Genomic DNA, 13,129 nt, shown 5'->3' on the forward strand with positions numbered 1-13,129 from the left:
ACAAGTTGTAATTATTTGCCTTATAGAATAGTGCTCCTCAAACACTGGTCTCAAGATTCATCTAATGAATGCTCAAGAGACATGTTTAAATCTGTTTTATCTATTGATAATTAGCATAGAAAATTTAAATTAATAATTATTTATTACTTTGAATAAAACTAATTTATTATTTATCCCTTATTTAATTCACTACTTATTCATTTTAAAATAACGATATTAATCACATTACACATTAACGTAAATGGCATATTTTTATGTGCTTCTGTTTTTCAAAATGTGCTTCACATATTTATATTTTTCAAAAACCAAAGTGTTAGGAAGAACAGTAGCATTACTTTAGATTTTTGGAAGAAATTGCAGTGCCTAGCTTAATAACAGGTAGCTTGATTCACATCATCTCTGCTGTTGCATTCCATCATTTGTGGGATTTATTTTACTTTTTAAGTATTGTAAAAAATATCTGGCCTCACACAGATGAGCAGTTGGGAAAGAAAAGTGTACTTTAATAACCTTTTTATATCATTGTGGATACTTCGATACTAAACCGAACTTGATTAGTGTGAATTTCTTAGAGATGAATTGCAATATGGAATCTAAAATGAATGTCATGCTCTCTGAGCTGTGTCACATCTACACTCACTCGTCTGTCTTGCACTTTGGGTGAGTCTTTTACCCATGCTGTCAACCTTGTAACATCATGCGTGAGTCATTTAAAAATACTGGCTCACTGATTTTTGTAGCTCCTCCAATGACCAGCATATTTAGTTATAAAACATGAAAAAATAATTTGTTGACATGGCCAATGTTTTCGTAAGAAAATCTGAAGTTTTGAGAAACAGCCAGTCTCATGGGGGGAGGTAACAATTTTTCCAAAATTTGATTTTCACTTGTAAACTCAAATACTATCATTGGCAATGATACCGATCATTTTAGTTAAAGAGACACATTCATTTAGTTTGTTCCTGAGGAAATAGATGCTACACAACCAAGGCTGAATACAGATAGTTTGTCTCTCAGTCATGGTTTCCAAGTAAAAATCGTGTCCTATGGAAAAAAGCAGCTAGCTTAACTTGCAATTCAAACACATACAGTTATTTTCGGAGGCAACCTTTGTGCTTACATATGCATCAGAAGTGATTTATATGTATTTTCATTTTGTCATCTAGAATAAGTATTCAAGCTCAATGTTTGATAAAATTAATATTTTTGTTGTTTCATCAAGAACATTTTAAAGTGAAGTGGACTCTTTTCTTCTTTAAGCATATGACAATAAAGAGACAAATGTTTACTAGTATAAATGATTCCACTCTGATTTGTACTAAGATGCCAACAGTATCAGCCACCACTTTTTTTTTTTTTTTGTATCATTAATGTAAGTGTCCACACAATGAAAGCAAGCAAGTAATCTAGTATTATTCTGAAAATGGTGTAGGCTCCATAAACCCCCTGGAGGGGTTCTGGGGAAATCTCTGTGTCCATAGACACATTTTGAAAATTGCAGTCCTAGGGGTGCCTGGTTGGCTCAGTTGGTAGAGCATGTGACTCTTGATCTCAGGGTCATGAGTTCAAGTCCCATGTTGGGCATGGGGCCTACTTAAAAAAATAATAATAATAATAATTGCAGTCCCAGACTGGAGTGACCATTATCAGTTATTCTCCCCATGTTGAAACATGTAACATGTTTATGCCACCATTCATTAGGTATTCAATTAAACATAGCCAAACTCAATCACTAGTTGATACAGAATTTAAATGCTATTGCTAAGAGAATCCAAAATGCGGCATTAACTGAGTAGAAAGGTTTAGCAACAGGTAGGAGGGTCTACCCATTGCGGTCTGGAAAGCTTGTAACTGCTGTGAAGCAGAGTCAAGCCATTTTAACTATTGTTTGCTTCATCTCCAGACTCAGACCATGCAATGACCAAGGCTGGAGTCTTAAGTAAAATTACAGAAAACATTTAAAATGGTGGTGTCTGTAGTTCCTTCTTGAACCATTCGGTGAAGTCTGACAACAGAAAGATAAACATAATTTATTTTCCAAACTCAGACTCTTTCACAGTGAAAGGGAGAACTATTAATACATTTGTCTGGACAAGGAGTATAAGCCAGGATTATGCCAAGTGAAATGGTGTATGTGCTCGCCTTATACAAGATGAAGATAAATTCACTCCATGACGCTTTGCAGAATGAAGGGAAAGAAGTATCACAGTGCTAAGGGACATGCTGTATGTGTGTGGCTTGTATTCTTAACTCACTGACAGTCTTATTATTTATAGCATTGCAGGGTTGGAAAAAATTTCCTTTTCTATAGAAACTTTAAGCAATTGTAAAGGGTCACTGTAAAATGGCAACCAAAGCAGAAGTTAAAAATGTAGCCCCAAATCTTTTTTTAAAAATCCCCCCATTCTTTTTTTTAATTCTTATTTATTTTTCCTTTTTTAAAATAAGTTCAATTGGCCAATATGTAGTACATCATTAATTTTTTTAATGTTTTTTTATTATATTATGTTAGTCACCATAGAGTACATCACTGGTTTCTGATGCAAAGTTCGATGATTCATTAGTTGCGTATAACACCCAGTGCACCATGCAATACGTGCCCTCCATACTACCCATCACCGGTCTATCCCATTCCCCCACCCCCCTCCCCTCTGAAGCCCTCAGTTTGTTAACTATTCCTCCTACGTTCTGGGAGAAGCAGCCCTCAGTCAGTGTGTTTCCTACCTGAGCCTATTGTTTCAAGTGAGCTTAAGCCATCCAAGTAAGAGAAGACTGGACCAAACAGGGAAGTTTGTGTCTAAGAGGCAAAAATTACCATATTTGAAATGCATTTTGTGACAACATGTTTGGCTGGGATTATTTGCACATAAAACAGACACACACACTGGCAGTCCACTAAGATTTTGAGGAATCAGAATTTCCAAATAAAAGTCAAACTCAGAAGCCTGTGCTGAAGTGCTGCTTCTCTGGAGGCTCATTAGCTGGAAAGGACTCAGATTTGGACTTTAGAGAAGTTCCCATGACATCCAGAGATCCTGGAGTTTGAGTTTTTTCAGTAAGTTTACTGTGAGTTTGGGTTGTGTTTTGGGCTGAGTAGAGGGTGCCATTATCCTTAATCTATTGCTATTTTCTTTTTCTGTCACATGCAGCCCAAATCAGCCCCCAACGTAGAGAGCCTCCTAGCTGAGCTGACACTGTAATTTGGCAAACATAACCCTGACGCACCTACATCCCTTTATATTCTGTTTTGTCTTGACCTGATAATTTATACGCTCAAATCTGCAGCCTGGGTACCAGAGCTCCCTGAACAAGTCAATGGTTGTTCCTTTATCTTCTTAAAAATTGCCTAAGTTGTTCCTCAAAATAACTGTCTCTTTTTTGATTAAGAAAACCTGTAATTTATAAGAGTACATAGTCAAATTTTGCAGAAACTTTGACACTACCTTGGCAGGACCCCTAATTTAACACTTTGTGGTTGAATAAATAAATGAATGTTTTCATGCTCAATGAACGGGCTATATTTAGTTTTTTCTTCAGATTTTAGCCTTTGAGAATTCTTTTTCCTTTCTCTGTCCCTCCCCCACCCTCTTTTACTCTTTCTCCTTCTCATCAATCCTCCTCCCCCTTTCCCCTCCCTTTCCTCCTCTGCTCATGTTCCCTAGGATCTAGCTAGGGGGATCTCAGGTGTGGGGTCTAGGAACTTCTCATCTTAATCTACATCCTGAGAATTTTCTCCCAAGGTTTTCTAAAAGTTTAGTTTCATGTTTCAAATTTAACTCCATGAACCACGTTTTGTTAATTGTTGTACAGGTTTTAATCTTTGGGTTTCTTGGTTAGTGGGGGGAGAGAGGTGCACACAAATGTTAAGTGTAAAGATGATGCATTTTCCAAGGTAAATGTGCCTGTGCACCCACCCATCAGATAAAGAAACAGGGTACTTAGGACACTAGCAGCAGTTTGGAAATATCTCGATCACTATCCTGTCACTATTCCATCACTTTCTGGAAGCTAACTATTACCTTAACTTTTAACTTCGTAGATTAGTTTTGTCATAATATTTATATATATATATATATATATATATTTTCACTTTATTAACATTTATTTATCCATTCTACTATTCACAGGCATTGTATTGTGTCCAGTGTTCAATATATGAGATAGACACCAGATTCTATCTTTCTTTGTACAAATATTGATTCAGAATCCCTCACTGGAAGACTATCTTTCCCTGTTTGTGTACATTTTTCCTTTGTAAATACCAAATGCTGCATGGGTAGATCTGTTTCTGAGCTCCCCTTTCTTTCCCATTAATCTACGTATCTACTCTAATGCCAGTAACAAATTGTCTTAACTGCCGAGGCTGTATACATCTGATACGTGCTCGTACGTGACAAATGGCCTTATTGTAATTGTGTTCACTTGCTTGGCCTTCTGATTTCCTAGCTGAGAGTCTGAATGGAACTTCATGAGTTGACAGGCCAGAGTAGAGAGAACCAAGTCTTTCAAATATCAAGGCTTTTAATCCATGAAAGAAACATATCCCTCCATTTTTATAAGTTTTATTTAAACCATTTCAATAAAAAAAATTCTTCTGCATTTTCATCTTTTTCCCTCTCTATATCTCAATCTTATATATTCTACTGACCTATTTTTTGCTTCAATAATCCTCTCCTCAATCATATTAATCTGTTAATATTATGTAATGAGTTCTTATTTTCAATTACTTAATTTTATCTCCTAGAATTTCAATATAATTCTACCTTTACTGATTCTTATTTTCTGTTGACGGTGTCCATCAAATCATCCATTCTCATGAACATGGTAGCACATTTATTTTACTTTTGGTGTCTTGTAATTTTAATACATAAATCTCCTCAGTACTTTTCTAATGTCTTTTTTTATTTTGATTTAAATAATTTTATTTTTGTCTCTGGTGTGCATGCTAATTTTTAACTGAATGCCATGAAATATTTTAGAAATTATTTAAGGTTCTGGGTAGTTTTATATTCCCACATTTAGAGTTTATTTTCCCTTCTCCGGAATAAGATAGGAGCAAATCACCTTAGTCCAGTCTAAGATTGATCTGATTTGAAACTGGGGATCAAGCTTTATTAAAGCTTGTTCATTTCATCCTTTCTTCTGGTATGTAGCCCGCTGGAAGGCTGTGTGTGTCTGTTAGGGACCCTTTTCCTGGTAGATCCTGTCCTATTGAACATATATCTTCCCAGACCTGTCAGAATATTGGATTATCCTAGCTTTTCAGTTTTTTACTAAATTCTGCTCTACTTCTCAATATAGCCAGTGTTAATGAATTAGTAAATTCCCCATGTGGAAAATTAGTGTGCGTATTGGATTATCTTTCCAAATTTCCTTTTTTTTTTTTTTTTTTTTTAGGACTTTCCCCCTTCAAGTCCTGCAAGCTTGGTGGCTCTGTGCTGGCTTCAAATATATATGCTTTTTAAAATTTTGTATCTGGTTCATCAAATTGTTCTCCTTGGGAGTATTAATCTGATATAATCTGGTTCTCCATAACCAGAAGCGGAAGTCTTCACCTCTCTCTCAGTTTAACCCTTGTTATAACTGTTCTAGAGCCATCTTCCGTCTTGGTGGAATTTTAAAACCCCAAGGTTGCAGAGAGAGACATTTCTTCCTGTCTGCCACCAATTTTCACATATCGTGTCTAATGATCAGCTAAGCCACTATTTTTCAGATGATTAAAAAAAAAAAAAGTTCTGTAGTGTGTCTCTTCCTCCAGAAATGGATGAAGTATCCTTCTATTAATATTTGCAATTAATGTGAGTCATAGCGAACATGTTTTGGAATTAGTATTCATGCTTTACGCATTTGTGCTATTTTGTATACTTTCCTGAAGAATTTTAATTAAAAAAAAAATTCCTCTTCCCAACATAATTGTCAGTATTTCCCACTGCATTGCAGTCTTCTGTTTATGAAGAGATAGTGTCTTGGTAATAATTGTTTTCTGCTGAGCAGCTGTTTTCCTTAATAAAATGGTATGAAAATTAGTCACGGGAACCCTCACTACCATTTGTAGTCAACTGCAGAACCAGCTGGAAGAGCCGAACTTGACCTTACATGGACTTGACCTTGCACGCAGACACTGCCTTACTATCCCAGCCTATGGGAAAAACCGCTTTCCTTATCTCCTCCCCTTCCACCCATAAACAGCTCAGTCAATGAGAAGCCACTCTAGATGGAATTCCCAGTTTACTCCAAGGACTTTTAGTTTGTAACACTCTCCAACTTCCTCCTTTTCTCCCTAAAAAAAGTACCTCTCCTTTGTTCTCTGGGCTTGTCTGTGGTTTTGCCACAACTCCTTTGTCCCAGACTGCAATTTTCCTTTACTCCCAAATAAACCTGTCTTTTGCTGGTGATATAACTGGCCCTTTTTAAGTGTGGAAACCATGAAACTACAGCATGGCATATGCCCCTCTCTGAAGGGCCCACTAGTGAGGTCAGAGCAAAATTTGTTGACAATCAATCAGCAAGTTTATAGGTAAATCTGAAAATGTTTGCTGGACTAGACTATTTCTGGCTTCATTTTTCCACTATTATTTTTGTCCTAATTTCTTTGGATACCTTTATCATTTCTGTTTAATAATGAAGAAATCATTCTGTTTGTTTGCCAATCCTGTTTGTTTTGCTCTTTTTTGTTTTTTTGGGTAGCTACTTTAAAACCTTTTAAAAATGTCGATAGAGCAGTGTGGAAGTGATTAACTAATTAAAAAGAAATTTGTAAAAAATATCTCCTACAACTTAATTGTAAATGCTCGAAGAATGAAGTACTGTCTTATACATTTTGAATGAAACTAGGCAGGAAGCAAGTACTTTAAACAAAATATGTGTTCAATACCAAATTCTCTCTTACACTTTTATATATTATTTTCTGTAAGCATATCTGGGATTTTCACACATTAGGTATTTGATAAATGTTAAATGAACTAATCACTATTTATGAAGTAATAATATATAAATTGAGAGGGAAGAGAAATTAAACACACCAAACTCACTAATACTTTGGGATGCAGAGACAAAAACATATTTAATACACAGTAAATTAATGTAATTTTCCTCTAATTGATATGAATTAATTAGCTTTTCAGTACTGATACATGTAGGAAACTGAAGGGCTGAAAGTGTTCACCCTGTTCTTAGACAAGCAGACTCTTTTGAACTATTCCCTCCAGAACATAAATTGTTCCCAAGGACTCTGAAAGCCCCTCCTTGCCCACGAGGCATCAGAGTGAAGCAAGTAGACTCACACACACCTGGATTTTAGTGCTGAAAAAATATCATTTTTGAGCAACTCGAACAGTTATTTAACGTCTCTGAGCTTCCATTTCTTCAGCGACAAATTCATGAATAAAATAAATTCATCACTGTATTTTTTCAGAAGCTAAAGAGGTCACTGAGCAATGAGCATGCAAGAGGAGGGCGGGACTGAGGCAGGGTTCCTGGCATTTGGTTTTTGGTATTGTGCAGCTTTCCACAGTTGCTGAAGGACCTCAGCCCACAGAGCTGTGGCTCCATCCCCAAAGGGAGCGCTGACTTGGGCGTGCCCTTAGGGCCTAGCAACCCTTCAGAAACAGAAGGGAGGAACTAGGAGTTTCTAAAGGAAAAGGAGGAGTCTTAGCACAAGGCTTTCCATCAACTGGTTGGTTGATGCAGAAAGCCATGATAACCAGTCATTCCTCTCCTTTTTTATTTTATTTTTTACTTTATTTTTTGAGATGGAATGTATAGATTTTATACTGTTTGTTGATTTCAACAATTGAATGCATCCATGTACCACTTCCCAAAAAACAACATATAATGAAAGTTCCCTCAAGACCCTTTCCAGTCAATTAACTCTACCTCCTCAATTAAGTGTTTTCTGACTTCTAGCACCAAAGGTTGGTTTTCTTTTTTTTTTTTTTAAAGATTTTATTTATTTATTTGACAGAGAGAGAGACAGCCAGCGCGAGAGGGAACACAAGCAGGGGGAGTGGGAGAGGAAGAAACAGGCTCCCAGCGGAGGAGCCTGATGTGGGGCTCGATCCCAGAACGTCGGGATCACGCCCTGAGTCGAAGGCAGATGCTTAAGGACTGAGCTACCCAGGCGCCCCCGAAGGTTGGTTTTCTGTGCACTTGAAATTCACATGAATGACATCATATGTTAATTTGTTTTCACCTATGTCAGCAGCCCATTCCTTTTCAGTGATGAGTAGTATTCCACTCTGTGAATATGCCATAGCTTATATTACTCATTTCTGACATAATTTGGTTGACAAATTATTTTACTGACTCCTGGCCATATTAAATAACGTTTCTATGACTATTCTCACACAAGTGTTTTTGTGGACATGTGTTTTCATTTATCTGTAATAAATATTTTAAACTCTACTCAAGTCCATGCACAAAAATCAATTCAAAATGCTTCATAAATTAAACTTCAAAGCTAGAACCAAAAAGTTTCTAAATGAAAATATTGAAGAATATCTTGATAAGCTTGAAGCAGACAACACTATCTTAGAGCATTAAAAAAAACTCTAGCATTAAAATGTATACCCAGAGGGTATTATGCTATGTGAATTAAGTCAGACGGGGAAAGAAAATACCATATGCCTTCACTTATATGTGGAATCTAAAAAACAAAACAAAACAGTCTCTTAAATACAGAGAACAAACTGGTGTTTGCCAGAAGGGAGGGAGGGAGGGGGATGGGTGAAATAAAAAAGAACAAAAAATATATTAAATTGTCCTTCATTATAATAAAACGTTGTTTATCAAAAATCACTTTTAAGAATATTAATAGGACAACACAAATGAAGGATTATGTATATAGTATATGTGAAGTATTTCTTAATTTAACCATAAAAGATTAATACAAATTGGGCTAAAGTTTGAATATATGCTATGCAACGATGACACATTAGGTGCCCAAGAAATGTTGAGTCTAACTTGAAAAGTTGAAGAGCTAATTTCAGGAGCCAAAGGAGTCGTAGGTTCCCCTTTTTCTTTAAAGACCTTTGAGGTGTCCTCAGTATGTAAAGGGACCAGGGCAGACCTGACTAGACCCCATACAGTAAGGGAAGCAAGGGACACCTTTTTACCTTCTTTATGGCAATGTTTCAAGTTCTTTCCAATTCTCTCCCATACTTCTACATCTCAAGTTCCTCGGTGAGGAAACCATGGGTTCTGTTCAATAACCTCTAACAAACCCTGAAGCTGGTCTTCCGTTACAGAGGCCCCGCTCACCTTAAGGAGCTGTTTCTCATTTACGGTAGCAATATTAGCCTTTAAGAGTTGCTTTAAAACCTTGATATATTGTCTTTGTTCGAGAGAGAGGCTTTGCCCTGTATCTGAAGTTTTTAGAGAACTTTTAATTCCGTAAAAGTACCCTTGCCTGAAACTTCCCTGAACTTGGCCATGAGCAAGTGCCAACTTACTGCGCACAGACTTTTCGTTTTCAGGGGATCTGTATGGTGTCTGTTGCAAGGTGATCACGTCGGGGTTACCACTTGCTGGGAATGGCCAGCAATCCCTCCACCGAGGGATGAAAAATTACTCCAAACTTTGCCGTGAAAGAGAGGAGGAGGGCAAGCAGGTCAATGCTCAGAGATGAAAAACCCTTCGCTCTTCTTCTCTCCCGCTTTTACTAATCCTTCAGGATGCTCACAAATCCTTACCACTGTTCCTCAAGCACAGGATGTTCACAAGGGGGTCTTACTGAAACTGGGAGGATCTGTTTACCGGGAAGATACGATATGCTAATTTGGGATATGCTAATTTGGGCGCATTCTATTAGACATAGCCTAAGGGGCAATGCTTACATCTTAATCACAGGGCATCTGTTTGGGCTAAGAAAGATGCAGGAAGGCAACTCCGCCACGACATTCCAATGGCAGAGTGGTCACAGAGGCCTGGGCATTCCAAAGGCCTTGGCCCTTCTCTGAAAACTTCCCTGACCTCAGCGGCTTCTGTGCTACATTTTAGCAAGCCAAGTATTATGGCTGATTTCATGCCCTACATTAATCCCAACAAAGAAATACATTAAAAAGTTGCTGAACATCATTAGTCATCAGAGAAATGCCTTTGCCATCCACTAGAAGGGCTGAATTAAGTCTATGAATACCAAATGTTGGTGAGGATACGGAGCTGATGGAAATGTCTACAAACACCTTGGAAAAAAGCTTGACAGCTTCTTAAAAAGACAACCATATGGGGCGCCTGGGTGGCACAGTGGTTAAGTGTCTGCCTTCAGCTCAGGGCATGATCCCGGCATTATGGGATGGAGCCCCACATCAGGCTCCTCTGCTATGAGCCTGCTTCTTCCTCTCCCACTCCCCTGCTTGTGTTCCCTCTCTCGCTGGCTGTCTCTATCTCTGTCGAATAAATAAATAAAATCTTAAAAAAAAAAAAAAGCCAACCATATATCCACTCTATGATCCAGCCATACTCAAGCACATTTATTGAATTTCCTAAATGCAAGACAATGAACACATGTGTATTATTCAAGTTTATACTCCCGGGGTGCCTAGGGTGGCTCAATCGGTTAAGCATCAGCCTTTGCCTCAGATAATGATCCCACACTCTCCGGATGGAGCCCCACATCAGGCTCCCTGCTCAGCAGGGAGTCTGCTTCTCCCTCTGCCCCTCACCCCACTCTTTGTATTCTCTTCCTCCCCCCCTCAAATAAATAACTGAAATCTTTAAAAAAAATTTTATCCTCCCAATGATACCTTGAGGAGGGACTAATTACATTCCTATTTTGTAGATTTTTAATCTAATTACATGGACAAGATGTTGACAATGGTCGTAGTAGGGATGGTTCTCTTGGTGAAGGGTCATGGTCTCAAGCCATTGAAAGATTTATAGCTTTTCATGGAGAAGACAAAAATGCAGAAGTTCGGTGAGATAAAGTGTGCCTGAGACCCCAGTTCTGAATCTCTTCCACTACACAAGCTGTTCGACTCCTCAGAATCTCAGGGACAGACCTGGAAGGTGGGCAGAAATGGTGGGTATGAAGAGTAAATGCACAGCACGTGCAAGGAGATGGACAGAGGACTTGCACTTAGGGATTAAGAAATGCACATTCCTTTCCTTTGTCCCTTTTCCTTCAACATATTCTAGTGCTCGGACATTTTCATTTTGAAACATTTGACTCAAGTGCCTCCAGTTTTGAAAAATGTAAGTTTTCAATGTATCACTGCAAAACTAGTATCTGCTTTTCTTAAGAAGTACTAGTCTGAGAAAATGAGGGGTCTTATTCATATGTGGAGACCCTAAGGCTCACAGAACCTTGAATCTTTGTTCTAGATTCTGTGCTTTCCAACATGCCAGCAGATTATAGGAGAGGGGTTCAGTCTGCAAGAAAGGCTTGTAATAGCCATGTTATGATGATAAAGTGGATTTCAGCCATAAATACTTCTATGGTGAAAAAGGATAAAAACCTTCAGGCCAAAGACAGTCTTTAGGGAGATGCAATTATCAAGGACCTCTTACACATCATTGATATTCTCTGTTCTTCCAAACAGAAGGCAATAAAATGAGGAGCTCATTTTCTTACCCAATGTTCAGCAGAGATTGACTCCTATCACTTCGATCTCTTCAGTATCTTTCATGTATCCCCTCTTTTGCATCTCTAATGCATGGGCCCGGTGATCACCAAAGTCACGTTTACTGTCATACTCTGTTCAATTTGAGAAGGGAACTGGGACATCCGCTTGATCAAGAGTATGAACTGAAACAGAGGAAGCAAAAGGTAAATACCCTGTAGTTAACTACGCCTCCCTTACTCTATTCTTGGCACTGCACTAAGCATTTGCAGTCCTTTCTTGTTTAATCACCATTTTATTCCTAGGAGATTGGCATTGCTATGTCTCCTTTAGAGATAAAGACACTGTGCAGAATCACTCAGATAATCACCGATAAACCATGATTTCAACCTTACATCTCACTGCAAAGCATTTAAAATTTGTCCTCCAAATGAAATTGGTCTGGTGATAGTGAATTAGTGGTGTTGGTGGTGAAAGACTGATGGGGGTGTTATGGTGACGGTTATTACATTGGTGGTAAGATGATGAGAGTGAGCAGTCCGTCTGGGGTAGGGTTACGGTTTAGGAGGGAATAATTATGATGCTTTCATGAATAAACAGTATTCAGCACTTGCCAACTATGGATATCAAGTTAATTAAGGTATTTCTCTTATCTTCAATTAGTTTATGGTCTGATGGAGAAAACATATTTAGGAATATAAATACATTTAAATTCTTAGTGTTCAATGCTATATAAGTATCTCAACACGGTGAATATTCTGTATGACTTTCAGGGGCTGTGTGTGGTGCTGGAGCTTGAGGAAGCAGAAAAGAGGTCTTCACGGTACAGTGGGAAAGAAGAGTGGAGGGATAAGGAAGCATGTGGTGGAAAAGGGAGAGCTACCAACCATGTGTTGTGAGCTAAGTTGTCCTAAGAAGAGCCCAGACAGGAAGCAGCAGGTAAAAACAGCCTGAAAAAGTACATGTACTCCAGCTTAAAGAAATGACGAGTAAAAAGCCAAGGAAACGTGAAATAGTGTGATATGTTTCAGTGATGTTAATGAATCAGTACATTGACCCCTGGTATATGGAAAAGTAGAAGATATCTGTCCTGAAGTCTAACCAGAGTTCATGCCACAGGGGCTTCTTCTGCCATGTCCTAAAGCTGGACTTAACCTTGGGGACAATAAGGAGTCATTGTGGGATTTTAAGAACAAGGTGGACATGCAACGGTTAGCCATGTCACTCTCTAAGGACAAGCCTGTATCTTACGCCTTTCCCGCATACTGGCATGGGAGAGCTCCTAGCTAGGGGAGAAGAGCCTGACTATTGTTGCCAGTGTCCTCCACGCCCATCAGGCCTGGCAGAAAACATGCACCGTGACTCACTCAGTCATTCAGCAAACACATTATGTGTTTAGTATGTGGGATATTAATGTGTGTTTAACTTTTTGGAGTTCATGCTCCAAGGCAGGGAGACAAATGTAAGCATAAAATAGTTCACTTCTTTAAAAAGCCCAGACATTGTCCCCATGACTATGCCTTTGTTTCAACTTGTCTCTTCATCTAGAATTTTAAAAATATAATCCAGTG

At 38.2% G+C, this 13,129-nt stretch overlaps 1 non-coding gene across 1 annotated transcript; it reads left to right on the forward strand.

The window, feature by feature from the left end:
* Positions 1-1,511: 1,511 nt before the first annotated feature.
* On the forward strand, positions 1,512-1,584 carry TRNAK-CUU. The gene has a single exon. It is a non-coding gene; the product is annotated as a tRNA-Lys (tRNA).
* The last annotated feature ends 11,545 nt before the right edge of the window (positions 1,585-13,129 follow it).

Source organism: Ursus maritimus, unplaced genomic scaffold, assembly GCF_017311325.1.
Source record: "Ursus maritimus isolate PB19 unplaced genomic scaffold, ASM1731132v1 scaffold_9, whole genome shotgun sequence".
In the NCBI taxonomy this organism is placed as follows: Eukaryota; Metazoa; Chordata; class Mammalia; order Carnivora; family Ursidae; genus Ursus; species Ursus maritimus.